The 14,663-nt window shown below is 45.0% G+C and overlaps 1 protein-coding gene and 1 long non-coding RNA gene across 2 annotated transcripts in view; both read right to left on the bottom strand.

Annotated features, from left to right (window-relative positions):
- The window catches only part of LOC126473799 (adenylate cyclase type 2), a 324,328-nt gene extending 311,528 nt beyond the window's left edge, over positions 1–12,800 (bottom strand). Inside the window, exon 1 of the mRNA XM_050101077.1 lies at positions 12,745–12,800. The gene's annotated coding sequence lies outside the window, so the exon portion shown is untranslated. The remainder of the gene's footprint in view (positions 1–12,744) is intronic.
- A 191-nt stretch (positions 12,801–12,991) lies between these two features.
- LOC126474153 (uncharacterized) overlaps positions 12,992–14,663 on the bottom strand; it is a 487,756-nt gene continuing 486,084 nt past the window's right edge. The window contains exon 5 of the long non-coding RNA XR_007586578.1: positions 12,992–13,083. This is a non-coding gene — a long non-coding RNA (uncharacterized LOC126474153). The remainder of the gene's footprint in view (positions 13,084–14,663) is intronic.

Below are 14,663 nucleotides of genomic sequence, written 5' to 3'. Positions count from 1 at the left end.
GAACTCCGTTACTGTAATTTCTTACAAAGTTTTAGTCTTTCTGTTGTCTACCAACTGCTACTATTACGAGCATGTTAGGTTCCCTCTGTCTGCTATGTAACAGACGGTCAAACTTTTAAAAATCCTCCCAGAGGGTAACACATACTGTGTGTTAAGTCATATTTAGGCAAATTGCAGCGGTAGTGTTATACTTGGCTTCCTTGTGACAAGTTCGTAAGTTTCGTTATTTGGAAACAGTGTTGCACACGCACCTGAACGCCAGTAATAGTGTTATAACGAGTAAAAGCTTTGCAGCACAGGAATGCCAGATCCCTTTGCCAAACACTACTGGACCTCTGCGAAACCCTATGCTTGAGGCAGATTATCAACACCGACGGGCCGTCAAATGCTTGGGTTGTATTATATTATCTCTGACGTCGATCTGTTGTAGAATTTTAGAACATGATTTTTGCTCGAGTATCATGTCGTTTTTGGAAACCCAGAATCTACTATATAGGAATGAACATAGATTCCGGAAACAGCGATCGTGTGAGATCCAACTCACTTTATTTGTTCTTGAGACCCAGAAAATATTAGATACAGGCTCCCAGGTAGATGCTATTTTTCTTGACTTCCGGAAGGCGTTCGATACAGTTCCGCACTGTCGCCTGATGAACGAAGTAAGAGTCTACGGAATATCAGACCAGCTGTGTGGCTGGATTGAAGAGTTTTTAGCAAACAGAACACAGCATGTTGTTATCAATGGAGAGACGTCTACAGACGTTAAAGTAACCTCTGGCGTGCCACAGGGGAGTGTTATGGGACCATTGCTTTTCACAATATATATAAATGACCTAGTAGATAGTGTCGGAAGTGCCATGCGGCTTTTCGCGGATGATGCTGTAGTGTACAGAGAAGTTGCAGCATTAGAAAATTGTAGCGAAATGCAGGAAGATCTGCAGCGGATAGGCACTTGGTGCAGGGAGTGGCAACTGACCCTTAACATAGACAAATGTAATGTATTGTGAATACATAGAAAGAAGGATCCTTTATTGTATGATTATATGATAGCGGAACAAACATTGGTAGCAGTTACTTCTGTAAAATATCTGGGAGTATGCGTGCGGAACGATTTGAAGTGGAATGATCATATAAAATTAATTGTTGGTAAGGCGGGTACCAGGTTGAGATTCATTGGGAGAGTCCTTAGAAAATGTAGTCCATCAACAAAGGAGGTGGCTTACAAAACACTCGTTCGACATATACTTGAGTATTGCTCATCAGTGTGGGATCCGTACCAGATCGGGTTGACGGAGGAGATAGAGAAGATCCAAAGAAGAGCGGCGCGTTTCGTCACAGGGTTATTTGGTAACCGTGATAGCGTTACGGAGATGTTTAACGAACTCAAGTGGCAGACTCTGCAAGAGAGGCGCTCTGTATCGCGGTGTAGCTTGTTCGCCAGGTTTCGAGAGGGTGCGTTTCTGGATGAGGTATCGAATATATTGCTTCCCCCTGCTTATACCTCCCGAGGAGGTCACGAATGTGAAATTGGAGAGATTAGAGCGCGCACGGAGGCTTTCAGACAGTCGTTCTTCCCGCGAACCATACGCGACTGGAACAGGAAAGGGAGGTAATGACAGTGGCACGTAAAGTGCCCCCCGCCACACACCGTTGGGTGGCTTGCGGAGTATAAATGTAGATGTAGATGTAGATCGGTAACCGTGTTGTTGGTCTCACTTATTTAAGACAGGTTGAACAGGAGAAAGTACACGAATTTCCATTGGAATGAACTGCCTGCTCTGCTCGACGATTTAAGAACGAAGCAATTGATGTGGATGCAACAACAGTATGGTGTACCTGTACCTAGACACTGCACTGCATCTGTGTGCCAAGCTGCACGGGACCTTTTCCGCATGAAAACAACAGACAGACATATGGACGCTGAATGGTCAGGTAGCTCGCCCGATCTGTCGGTCCTCGACTTCTATTTCTGGGCAACAGTAATGGATATGATGTACGCAGGACGATGCGAAAACCGTGACGAGATGAAAAATTGCATCCGCAGTTGATGTGTCATATGAGGTACTGCAGAATACAGCTACTATCCGACCTAGACTAAAACGGAGTCGAGAACAAAACTGCGGTATATTCGAACACCTACAGTAAGGTACTGGATCGATGAAATAGTTATTTGATTTCCTATTTCTCTCTTTTCCCTTTTTTACTTTGTTTTACTCTAAGCATTTATTAGCAACTTTGGCTAGACTTTCAAAATGGTTCAAATGGCTCTAAGCACTATGGGACTTAAGATCTGAGGTCATCAGTCCCCTAGATTTAGAACTACTTAAGCCTAACTAACCTAAGGACATCACACATATCCATGCCCGAGGCAGGATTCGAACCTGCGACCGTAGCAGCAGCGCGGTTCCGGACTGAAACCCCTAGAACCGCTCGGCCACAGCTAGGCTTTAGTATCCGTTTTTATGTTATGTGGAATGTTAATGGATCAAGTGTCTACAACGAAAAATTAATAATAAATTAGCAAAATAACATTTTTAATTATGGACTGGAAACCAGTTACAGACAATGGCTTTAGTAGCAAATGAGCAAGTTATTGACTGTAAAATCAACTGTAAACTTACAGCTGCTGCTAACAACCATGTTCAAGATTGTGAATTTATTGACTGGTTGGTTGGTCATGAATTGGTTTGTAAATGTAAAGTCTTGCCGCTCATTGTGTGCAGTAACCGAACTAAATTAAATGACTTACGTCTACTGCGTGCTACTTTTTATTAAACTCAAACTCCTCCCGAACAGGCCATGAAGGTCCAAAGGTACCGACCGGCCGCCGTGTCATCCTCACCCACAGGCGTCACTGGATCCGGATATGGAGGGGCATGTGGTCAGCACACCGCTCTCCCGGCCGTATGTCAGTTTCTGAGACACGAGCCGCTACTTCTCAGTCAAGCTGCTGCTCAGTTTGCCTCACAAGGGCTGAGTGCACCCCGCTTAAACACTGACTGCTCGTTAAATTTGCAAGTGTTCCAGAATTCAGAGATGGAAATTATTACTACTTGATTCTTCACATTAAACGTTTACGCTCTTTTCAACTGTACCGTCATCTAGCAAGTGCATTGGACGACATAAGCACTTTGTAAAAGCCACCTCCAGGTTGCGGAGCAGAACCGACGGACTAATCCCACGCCCTTCCAGCTGATTTGACTCCGCGGTTGTTCAGTGCTGGTCCGCCTTTCGTGCCGGCAGGCTTCAGAGGGCTCCTGCCTCTCCTTGTGCTCAAAGAGAATGCGTCTTCCGGGACTGAATCTCATTACTTTGATCGCCCCGTTCACCGACCTGGAAATAACCCCGCGACCTCACCCTTCAGCCAGCTCTGCCTTAGTCAACCAGCCCTCAGCAAAGGAGACTCAATACGATTACAATATTCCTTAAGCTGTCTCCAAACTGATCACTATTCATAGCCTTTTGAATCGTTTGCTTTAGTGTGTCTCTTCCGAATTTTACACTTACCTATTCATAATTATACACTTACCACACCATACCTCTGCTATATGGCGATTAATCCATCTTTCTTGACTATAGTTATCGCTCTTGTTGTATTAATAATCAGATAACTGGGTTCATGTAGCTTTCCAAGACAGTCTACGCATAACTCCTGCAACCTACATAAATTTGGCCCTATTAACTGATTTCATGGCTTAGTCTCCCCTATCAGCTTTACTCCGTACACTACTCTCCTCTGACAAAGAAAATATTCCTTGATGCCTCAGAGTAAGACTATTCTTTCAATCGAGTTGCGCCATACATCTGTTTCATCCCAGATTCGATTCAGTATATCTTCGTCCGCCTAGTCTTAAGCACTGGTCTGTAGTAACACGTTTCAAAAACTTATATTCTTATCTATTCTGTTTATTGCCTATCTTTCACTTCCATATAAAGTTACATTCCAGATAAATAATTTTGAAAGAGACTTCCTAGAGCATCCTCTTATATTCAATGTGAAGATATTCACCTTTTCTGAAAAGCTTCTTCTTCTTTTTTTTATATTGCTACTCAAATAGCAAAACTAATACTTCCAACCTTTCATTGACAAATGAAATACTACTTCATTCAGTCACGTTGTACCGCGAGAAGCACGATAAGTGCTTCAGTAGTTGTGGAGGCCTGGAGAATGACCGTGGTTTGTCGGAACCACTGGGATTCTGTGATAAAATTGAGTTATGACCTGTAGACTACGCAGGGGTCACATCTAGGCATACTATTTGTACTGAGACCAACTTGTTTAGTAACCAGAATAGACAACCTTTAGGTCTTATAGTATTGGCAATCGACAGTTTTTGATTTGAGCCTGTGTGTGTGTGTGTGTGTGTGTGTGTGTGTGTGTGCGCGCACAGTTTCACAGTTTTGTTTGAAAAATTAAAATGAAGAATGAAATACTGTAAATGTAGACAGGGAAATTATTGAAAACTTGATGAGAGAAAGATTGTTAATTAATAATATGGATGAAAAGATGGCGATAAGGAGTTGTTAAGGAAAGAGGATTCTGACTGAGAGTGGTACAAGTGCGTAAAGAAAGCAGTTGCACATGAATAACAAGCAACGATAATTTTCACGTATATTGTGTCATCTACATTTTATTGGTTTGCATTGTGACCAATCCTGACTGCCGATGAACATAGAGAAAACGACATTTTAACAATTATAAGGATTAGGAATAAGAATTGAAACTGTTAGGAGTGAAATGCTTGTCGAAGTAACGGTTACGATATTCACGTAAATTTTCTATTCTAAGTTATTGAATGTACACCACATTTGAAATTAATAATAAGAAAGCTGTATTAAAATCGAAACAGGGGCATCGGATGGGTGTAGAAACGTAGTTACAGCTCTTAATCTTTCTGTGTTTTCTTATTCGGGGTGTTCAAAAAGTCTCTCCGCAGTGCCGTATGATTGTTGGCCGCGAGTGCCGCATGATTGTTCGCCTTCCTGGGTTACTTAAAATGCTAACCATTGAAGAACGTGCGTTTTTAGTCGAACAAGTGTTCAAAGCTGGCGGTAAATACACAGTTTCAGCTCGTCAAACATTTAATTCAGTTTTCCCGGAGACAACATTCCCACATCTCGATACTGTGCCAGATTTGATTCACAAATTTCGAAGTACGGGTTCAGTGACAGATGCACCGAGAAGTGGTCGTCCTAGTGTTTTTTCTGAGGATAAACTATTCGATATTTCCGATAAAATATCCAAGAGTCCGAACAAGTCAATATGAAAACTCGCCTAGGATATCGATGTTAGTGTCGGAACAGCCAACACAGCTGTAAGGAAAAAATTAGAACTTTTTCTACACAAAGTGACAGTCGTGCAAGAACTGAAAAATAGTGGTCATGGCAAGAGACTGCATTATTGTCAATGGTTCAAAAATTTCGTTCAACGAAATGGAAGGGATATTTTTAATGAAACGTTTTTCACTGATCAGACGTGGTTTCATTTATCCGGGTACATGAACTCGCAGAATTCTCGTATGTGGAGTACTGCAAATCCATTGTGTAGACATGAGGAACCACTTCATTCTGTGAAAACAGTTTTAATTGCAGTTTCTAGACGTCAGTTTGTGAGTCCCATACTTTTCAACGAAACAATAAACGCACAACGATACTGCAGTGATATTCTGTACCCATTTATAGGAGAACTTGTGTTAAGTGAAATACTGAACGGTTATTTTCAGTAAGATGGTACAATCGCGCATACAGCTCGCGTTTCGATGTCACTGCTTGCTGATGTCTTTGATAATCGCATAATTTCGCAGGGACTTTGGCCTCCACGATCGCCTGACCTAACACCGCCAGACTTTTTCTTCTGGAGTGCAGCGAAAGCAACTGTCCATAAAAACCGTCCAAAATCCATCGATGAATTGAAAACTGCAATATCCACTTTCACTGCTTCTGTTACAGAAGAAATTTACAGCTTGTGTTTGGAAACATGACTAGACAAATTGAACTGTTTATTCAACAACAGGGGGGACACTTTCTACATTTAACGTGAAAATTTGTAAGTAAAAATGAATATTCAATAAATTAGTAACTTGTATTTCACTGAGTTTCATTTCGGTATATCCACTGCGGCATAGGGCACGCGGAACTAACAACCATACGGCACTTCTGAGAGACTTTTTGAACACCCCGTATGTGGGCTCCATCCCCCCCCCCCCCCCTCACCGCTCGGTGCACGTCCAACTAAATAAATACTGATTGTCCCTAGCAAAATTTGCGGCCACTAATATGTAAATTATATTGTACGGAACAGAGGTCGAAGTTTACACACAACAAATTAAGAAAATATCTTGCGTATGAAAACTAATATAACATAGTGTTCGCTTACTGGCCATTAATTGTGCTTCAAGAGCACCACACCCATTCGGTAGGCAGTGTACTGTACACCTCCCGGCGTGCGGGTACACGTAGCTGGTCCGATCTTCATTCCTCAAATCATCGGTATAAACTGTTTCAGAACTGCGAAATCCGCCAAGGACTGAAAGGAACAAATGGTGACAAACGAAGAGGTCTACCATTTCCTTGGACTCATGTACGGGTGGGATTCACGCAGGGTGAGTTAGCTGGTCCGATCTTCATTCCTCAAATCATCGGTATAAACTGTTTCAGAACTGCGAAATCCGCCAAGGACTGAAAGGAACAAATGGAGACAAACGAAGAGGTCTACCATTTCCTTGGACTCATGTACGGGTGGGATTCACGCAGGGTGAGTTAGCTGGTCCGATCTTCATTCCTCAAATCATCGGTATAAACTGTTTCAGAACTGCGAAATCCGCCAAGGACTGAAAGGAACAAATGGAGACAAACGAAGAGGTCTACCATTTCCTTGGACTCATGTACGGGTGGGATTCACGCAGGGTGAGTTAGCTGGTCCGATCTTCATTCCTCAAATCATCGGTATAAACTGTTTCAGAACTGCGAAATCCGCCAAGGACTGAAAGGAACAAATGGTGACAAACGAAGAGGTCTACCATTTCCTTGGACTCATGTACGGGTGGGATTCACGCAGGGTGAGTTAGCTGGTCCGATCTTCATTCCTCAAATCATCGGTATAAACTGTTTCAGAACTGCGAAATCCGCCAAGGACTGAAAGGAACAAATGGAGACAAACGAAGAGGTCTACCATTTCCTTGGACTCATGTACGGGTGGGATTCACGCAGGGTGAGTTAGCTGGTCCGATCTTCATTCCTCAAATCATCGGTATAAACTGTTTCAGAACTGCGAAATCCGCCAAGGACTGAAAGGAACAAATGGAGACAAACGAAGAGGTCTACCATTTCCTTGGACTCATGTACGGGTGGGATTCACGCAGGGTGAGTTAGCTGGTCCGATCTTCATTCCTCAAATCATCGGTATAAACTGTTTCAGAACTGCGAAATCCGCCGAGGACTGAAAGGAACAAATGGTGGCAAACGAAGAGGTCTACCATTTCCTTGGACTCATGTACGGGTGGGAATCACGCAGGGTGAGTTAGCTGGTCCGATCTTCATTCCTCAAATCATCGGTATAAACTGTTTCAGAACTGCGAAATCCGCCAAGGACTGAAAGGAACAAATGGTGACAAACGAAGAGGTCTACCATTTCCTTGGACTCGTGTACGGGTGGGATTCACGCAGGGTGAGTTAGCTGGTCCGATCTTCATTCCTCAAATCATCGGTATAAACTGTTTCAGAACTGCGAAATCCGCCAAGGACTGAAAGGAACAAATGGTGACAAACGAAGAGGTCTACCATTTCCTTGGACTCATGTACGGGTGGGATTCACGCAGGGTGAGTTAGCTGGTCCGATCTTCATTCCTCAAATCATCGGTATAAACTGTTTCAGAACTGCGAAATCCGCCAAGGACTGAAAGGAACAAATGGTGACAAGCGATGAGGTCTACCATTTCCTTGGACTCATGTACGGGTGGGATTCACGCAGGGTGAGTTAGCTGGTCCGATCTTCATTCCTCAAATCATCGGTATAAACTGTTTCAGAACTGCGAAATCCGCCAAGGACTGAAAGGAACAAATGGTGACAAACGAAGAGGTCTACCATTTCCTTGGACTCATGTACGGGTGGGATTCACGCAGGGTGAGTTAGCTGGTCCGATCTTCATTCCTCAAATCATCGGTATAAACTGTTTCAGAACTGCGAAATCCGCCAAGGACTGAAAGGAACAAATGGTGACAAGCGATGAGGTCTACCATTTCCTTGGACTCATGTACGGGTGGGATTCACGCAGGGTGAGTTAGCTGGTCCGATCTTCATTCCTCAAATCATCGGTATAAACTGTTTCAGAACTGCGAAATCCGCCAAGGACTGAAAGGAACAAATGGTGACAAACGAAGAGGTCTACCATTTCCTTGGACTCATGTACGGGTGGGATTCACGCAGGGTGAGTCGTCAGACGTGTGCTAGGGAGAAATGGTCAACGAGGAAAGGCAGCTGTCGGACAGAGTTCTTGCGAACCTCAGCTCACGCTGTTCGTCCGTGAGATTCAGAGCGTGGTAGGTAAAGGTATCCATGTCGGTGCTGTGATACTTGACTACAGAAAGGCATTCGACACATTACCACATTTTCGTTTAGTAAGCAAAATACGAGCTGCCGAGAATCGGACCAGATTTGTGATTGGATGAGGAATTCTTTGGAGATAAAACTCAACAAATTGTTCTTAGCGGATGAAAATCGTCGTATGTAAAAGTGGTTTCTGAAGATCCTCAAAGCAGTGTGATAAGGCCGTTCTCTTTCACAACATATGTGACTAATCTAGTGGATAAATAACTCGGGACCACGCAGACGATGCAGTTGTCTGTGGGTAGATAGCAAAGCCGGAAGACTTTAGCGAAATGCAGGAAGACCTGTAGCAGATCGACAATTGATGCAGGGGCTGGCAATTGACAATGAAATAAATAAATGTGTCGTACTGTTCATAAGTAGTCAAAATATCCGCTGCTGTTAGATTGCGCTATTTGCGATAAGTTACTGGACACTATAGTGCAGTAAAATACACAGGAGTAGCCCTATGGAGTGGTCTTATGTCAAACGATCAGATAAAACAAATTCCACGATAAGCAGGTGCTAGGCTGAAATTCATTAGAAGAATCTTAAGGAAATGTAATTCATCAACGAAGGAAATGGCTTAGACCGATACTTTAGAACTGCTCATCAGTCTGGGATCCATACCAGGTTCATTAACAGAAGATGTGAAGAAGATCCATCGAATAATGACGCTTTTCGTCACATGATCGTTTAATTGACACATGAGCGTTAAGGAGACGCTGAACAAACTGTGGCGTCGGACGCTACCAAACGGGCATTCTGCATCACGGAGAGGTTTACTTCGAATTGCCAAGAGCGTGACAACATGTTACTTCCTCCGCTCCCAATGTCTCGAGAAATGATCACAACGAGAAATTCAGAGAAATTACAGCTGATACGGATGTTTACCGACAATCGTGGTTCCCATGCGCTATTTGCGAATTAAACGAGGGGGGGGGGGGGGGGGGGAGTTAAGCTTGTGATAGCATAAGTACCTCCGACACTCACCGTAAAGCGGCGTACGGAATACGGATATAGATAGAGAGATATTGTAAGCGAAACGGTGACATAGGTCTGTTTTGCCGTAGTCAGTTTTTCACGTCACTCTGTAACCGAGGAAGTCTAAGTTTGCTTGCAGCATCAGGAATAGTAGCAAGTAATGAAAGTTCACTTATTGCGTGTAAGAATACATTAAATTTGTAGGTGATTCGAAGGCATGCAGGTTGCAAAATTTACTATCGAGAACATCAACAGTGGCTACGACCATGCTGGCATCGAGTTAAACTAAGCTCGGAAACCAGTCACGACTACTTCATTATATTCTGAGCGCTATGGGACTTAACTTCTGAGGTCATCAGTTCCCTAGAACTTAGAATTACTTAAACCTAACTAACCTAAGGACATCACACTCATACATGCCCGAGGCACGATTCGAACCTGCGACCGTTGCTGTCTCGCGGTTCCAGACTGTAGCGCCTAGAACCGCTCGGCCACCTCGGCCGGTCCTCATTATATGCTGCTTCGACTCTGGCATATACTTCATCAATGATAGTGGCTGGCGAGTGGTGGCGGCACAGCATCATTAGATACCTCCAGTGGGTTCGGTATCTAAAGAAGCTGCTGAGCAGGCCGAAGTGGCCGCGCGGTTCTGGCGCTGCAGTCTGGAACCGCGAGACCGCTACGGTCGCAGGTTCGAATCCTGCCTCGGGCATGGATGTTTGTGATGTCCTTAGGTTAGTTAGGTTTAACTAGTTCTAAGTTCTAGGGGACTAACGACCTCAGCAGTTGAGTCCCATAGTGCTCAGAGCCATTTTTGACCAAGGCACCAGTCGAAGACACGCTGTATCGTGACTGGTCAGGAAAGTACGGAGAATATGCGGTGTTGCGCTACCTTGCTGAAAGATGTTACAAAAACCTCGACGGTAGTGCACACCCATAGGGCTTAATACGTCAGAAATATTATGGCTGCTGTCCAAATTATAGGCTGTACGAACGAGAGGTAATTGTGCTATATGTGGAGTGGTACCAATAACCATTATGGCTTATGATGTTGAGGAATACAAAGTGGCAACGTCCATTATGCTTGGAGCCTTCATACACGGATACATCCATCGTGATAGAGTGCACAGAACTAGAATTCGTCTGCCCCCAATAAGGTCATAGAACGCACCTTTTTCAGAGTGCCTCTCTCTGCTATCGCATCAACAGAATCTGCAATGGGCACCTTGCTGACAGTCAATATCGATCGCAGCGAGGATATTTGTCATGACAAAGAGTCCTTTTTGCTTACTGACAGCATGTGTCGTAAAAGGAGAACCCTGCATAGGTAACTTAAAAAAATACACCACTGGCCATTAAAATTACTACACCACTAAGATGACGTGCTACAGACGCGAAATTTAACCGACAGGAAGAAGATGCTGAGATATGCAAATGATTAGCTTTTCAGAGCATTCATACAAGGTTGGCACCGGTGGCGACACCTACAACGTGCTGACATGAGGAAAGTTTCCAACCGATTTCTCAAACACAAACAGCAGTTGACCGGCATTGCCTGGTGAAACGTTATTGTGATGCCTCATGTAAGGAGGAGAAATGCGTACTATCACGTTTCCGACTTTGATAAAGGTAGGATTGTAGCCTATCGCGATTGCGGTTTATCGTATCGCGACAATGCTGCTCGCGTTGGTCGAGATCCAATGACTGTTAGCAGAATATGGAATCGGTGGGTTCAGGAGGGTAATACGGAACGCCGTGCTGGATCCCAACGGCCTCGTATCACTAGCAGTCTAGATGACAGGCATCTTATCCGCACGGCTGTAACGAATTTTGCAGCCACGTCTCGATTCCTGTGTCAACAGATGGGGACGTTTGCAAGACAACAACCATCTGCACGAACAGTTCGACGGCGTTTGCGGCGAAATGGACTATCAGCTTGGAGACCATGGCTGCGGTTACCCTTGACGCTGCATCACAGACAGGAGCGTCTGCGATGCTGTACTCAACGACGAACCAGGGTGCACGAATGGCAAAACGTCATTTTTTCGGATGAATCCAGGTTCTGTTTACAGTATCATGATGGTCGCATCCGTGTTTGGCGACATCGCGGTGAACGCACATTGGAAGCGTGTATTCGTCATCGCCATACTGGCGTATCACCCGGCGTGATGGTATGGGGTGCCATTGGTAACACTTCTCGGTCACCTCTTGTTCGCACTGACGGCACTTTGAACAGTGGACGTTACATTTCAGATGTATTACGACCCGTGGCTCTAACCTTCATTCGATCCCTGCAAAACCCCACATTTCAGCAGGATAATGCGCGACCGCATGTTGCAGGTCCTCTACGGTCCTTTCTGGATACAAAAAATGTTCGACTGCTGCCCTGGCCAGCACATTCTCAAGGTCTGTCACCAATTGAAAACGCCTGGTCAATGATGGCCGAGCAACTGGCTCGTCGCAATACGCCAGTCACTACTCTTGATGAACTGTGGTATCGTGTTGAAGCTGCATGGACAGCTGTACCTGTATACGCCATCCAAGCTCTGTTAGACTCAATGACCATGCGTATCAAGGCCGTTATTACAGCCAGAGGTTGTTGTTCAGAGTACTGATTTCTCAAGATCTATGTACCAAATTGAGTGAAATGTAATCACATGTGAGTTCTAGTATAATATATTTGTCCAATGAATACCCGTTTATCATCTGCATTTCTTCTTGGTGTAGCAATTTTAATGGCCAGTAGTGCATGTATGTTTGGCCTATCGCGCGCTAGTCACGTGGAGGAAAGCTGAGATCCACCGTAAGCCCATCGATTCGGTATATGCACAACAGTCGGAAATCGCTACCAATGTGAGCTGCAATATCAATTACAGTCTCAATAGGTAACAGTTTTGCCACTGTTGAATTTGGAGATGTGTTGGTAAACGTTTCTTCTCCTTGCTCAGAGCAAAAACGATATTCTGAGAAACAAATCAGCATTCAGACTCTGAATGGGAGACCGCCTTCGTAATCGTTCCTTACAAACAAAATGTAGACGGTATCACTCTAGTTTGTGCACTTGCAATTAAATGCTGATCGTTTGGATATCTTCGTATCAGTACGACGTTTGTTGCACGTAGCCTTCACGGTGTCACAGTTTAACCAGCAGTGTACTGAGTAAGGCAGCGGCTCACCTGGCAGACTGTGGCCTGCGTGGAGGGCCAGGGCCGCAGGACGGCGGCGAGCGCGAGGTGGCCGGCGGCAAGCAGCGCCGAGAGGGCGGCGGCGAGCGCGCGCGGCGCGGGCAGCATGGTGTGGGCGGCCAGCAGCAGCGCGAACAGCGGCAGCGGCGCCGCCCCGCCGCCCAGCGCCAGCGCGCCGCCGCCCAGCCCGCACAGCGCGGCCGTCGACGCCGCCAGCAGCCGCCGCGGGCCGCGCACCGCCGGCACCTGCGCCGCCACCAGCAGCGCGGCGCTGCCCGCGCACATCGCCGACAGCACCCACACCGGCACCGGCGACTCGCCTGCGCCGCCCTGCGCCACACGAACGTTTCGCTCCTGAAGATGAGATCACTAAAGGCCGAAACGTCATTATAAAGACTGTGGCTATGTCAACACTATGGTGAATTTAGCCTGTGCATGTGTGTTTTATTTATGCTCAGCGCCGCCCTGCGCCACACAAACGTTTCGCTCCTGAAGATGAGATCACTACAGGCCGAAACGTCATTATAAAGACTGTGGCTATGTCAACACTATGGTGAGTTTAGCCTGTGTATGTGTGTTTTATTTATGCTCAGCGCCGCCCTGCGCCACACAAACGTTTCGCTCCTGAAGATGAGATCACTACAGGCCGAAACGTGATTATAAAGACTGTGGCTATTCCAACACTACGGTCAATTTAGCTCGTGTAAGTGTGTTTTATTTATGCTCAGCGACGAGGTTACCAGCAACCTTACTAAAATAACCAGAAAAAATTTGATTATAACGTCTAAAATATTAAAAAGATGCCACGTATAAAATATTAAAAACAAGTAAAGGACAATCTCATGTTCGCCCATTTTATCACTTTAACATGCAAACCTGCAGATGCTGCCAATTTAGTTAAAGGTTCTAAAATATTCTGTAGTATCATTGCCACAGATACTGCTACAACGCCGCGCCAACACAAGGTAGGCAGCCCGTCGTCTGCCGAGCACAGCGCACTCAAGCGGGCTGTGCAGCTCGACGGAACTGCAGAATGCCTCGTTCACTTCTTAGCTAGATTTCAACCTAGGCAGACGCACTTTCATAATCGGCCCTCAGCCAGTTCTGTAATGTTTGTTAATTCTCTGAGGAGGGCCTATCAGGTTTACTCCCTGAGAATATGTTGTATTAGTCCATGGTATTCCATGTTACGAGATTGTCAGTTCATAGACGCAGCTGCTGTCTTACAAACTACTGAACATAAGTAATTTCATGGTACTATAATAATCCCTCTCTCTAACAGTGTGCCGTACCGCATATTATTGCAACCTGGACTCCTTCAGCTCCTATCAACTTATTTGCATTTAGTAACGAGCTGAAAACACCCACGCATTTTGTGCCTCTAAATAGTGAGACACAATATATTCTATTAAAGCATGGATAATACGAGGACGATAAAATGGCGACACAGTGATGTGTGACTGACAGATCAGCTAAAAAAGCGAAGAGGAGCCAGCCCCGATAAGACTTTAAAAACTCTTCCCCAACATTTTGCAGAGCTGGTAGGACATTTCACAGAGTCGGAAGTGGTACCACTTTCGTCTCACATTCAGTTAAAATACAGGGCAAATCTGATGGTAAATTAATCGCCTTTCTCTTTTCTGAGTATAAAACACAGTCAGTTAAAAAGTGGGGCATCAATTAAAAAATGGCACTCTGTGACCTTTAAGCGACAAGCACTCCTCATTGGAGAGTCCTCTCGTTGGGGGATAGTCTTGCATCATTGGACTGTGTTCCATGCTGAGACAAGGGAGGAGGACCTGATCCCGCCTGTGTGGCTGGAAGGAAGTACGTCATAATAACGTTGTTGATTTTACTAGTCATAGGTGTTCTCTGTCACTTGCAACCACTCTTGTTTCAATCTACGGATG

Source organism: Schistocerca serialis, chromosome 4, assembly GCF_023864345.2.
Source record: "Schistocerca serialis cubense isolate TAMUIC-IGC-003099 chromosome 4, iqSchSeri2.2, whole genome shotgun sequence".
Classification (NCBI taxonomy): domain Eukaryota; kingdom Metazoa; phylum Arthropoda; class Insecta; order Orthoptera; family Acrididae; genus Schistocerca; species Schistocerca serialis.
Note: the sequence above shows the minus strand (reverse complement) of the source record. Positions and strands in the feature narration are given on the sequence as shown.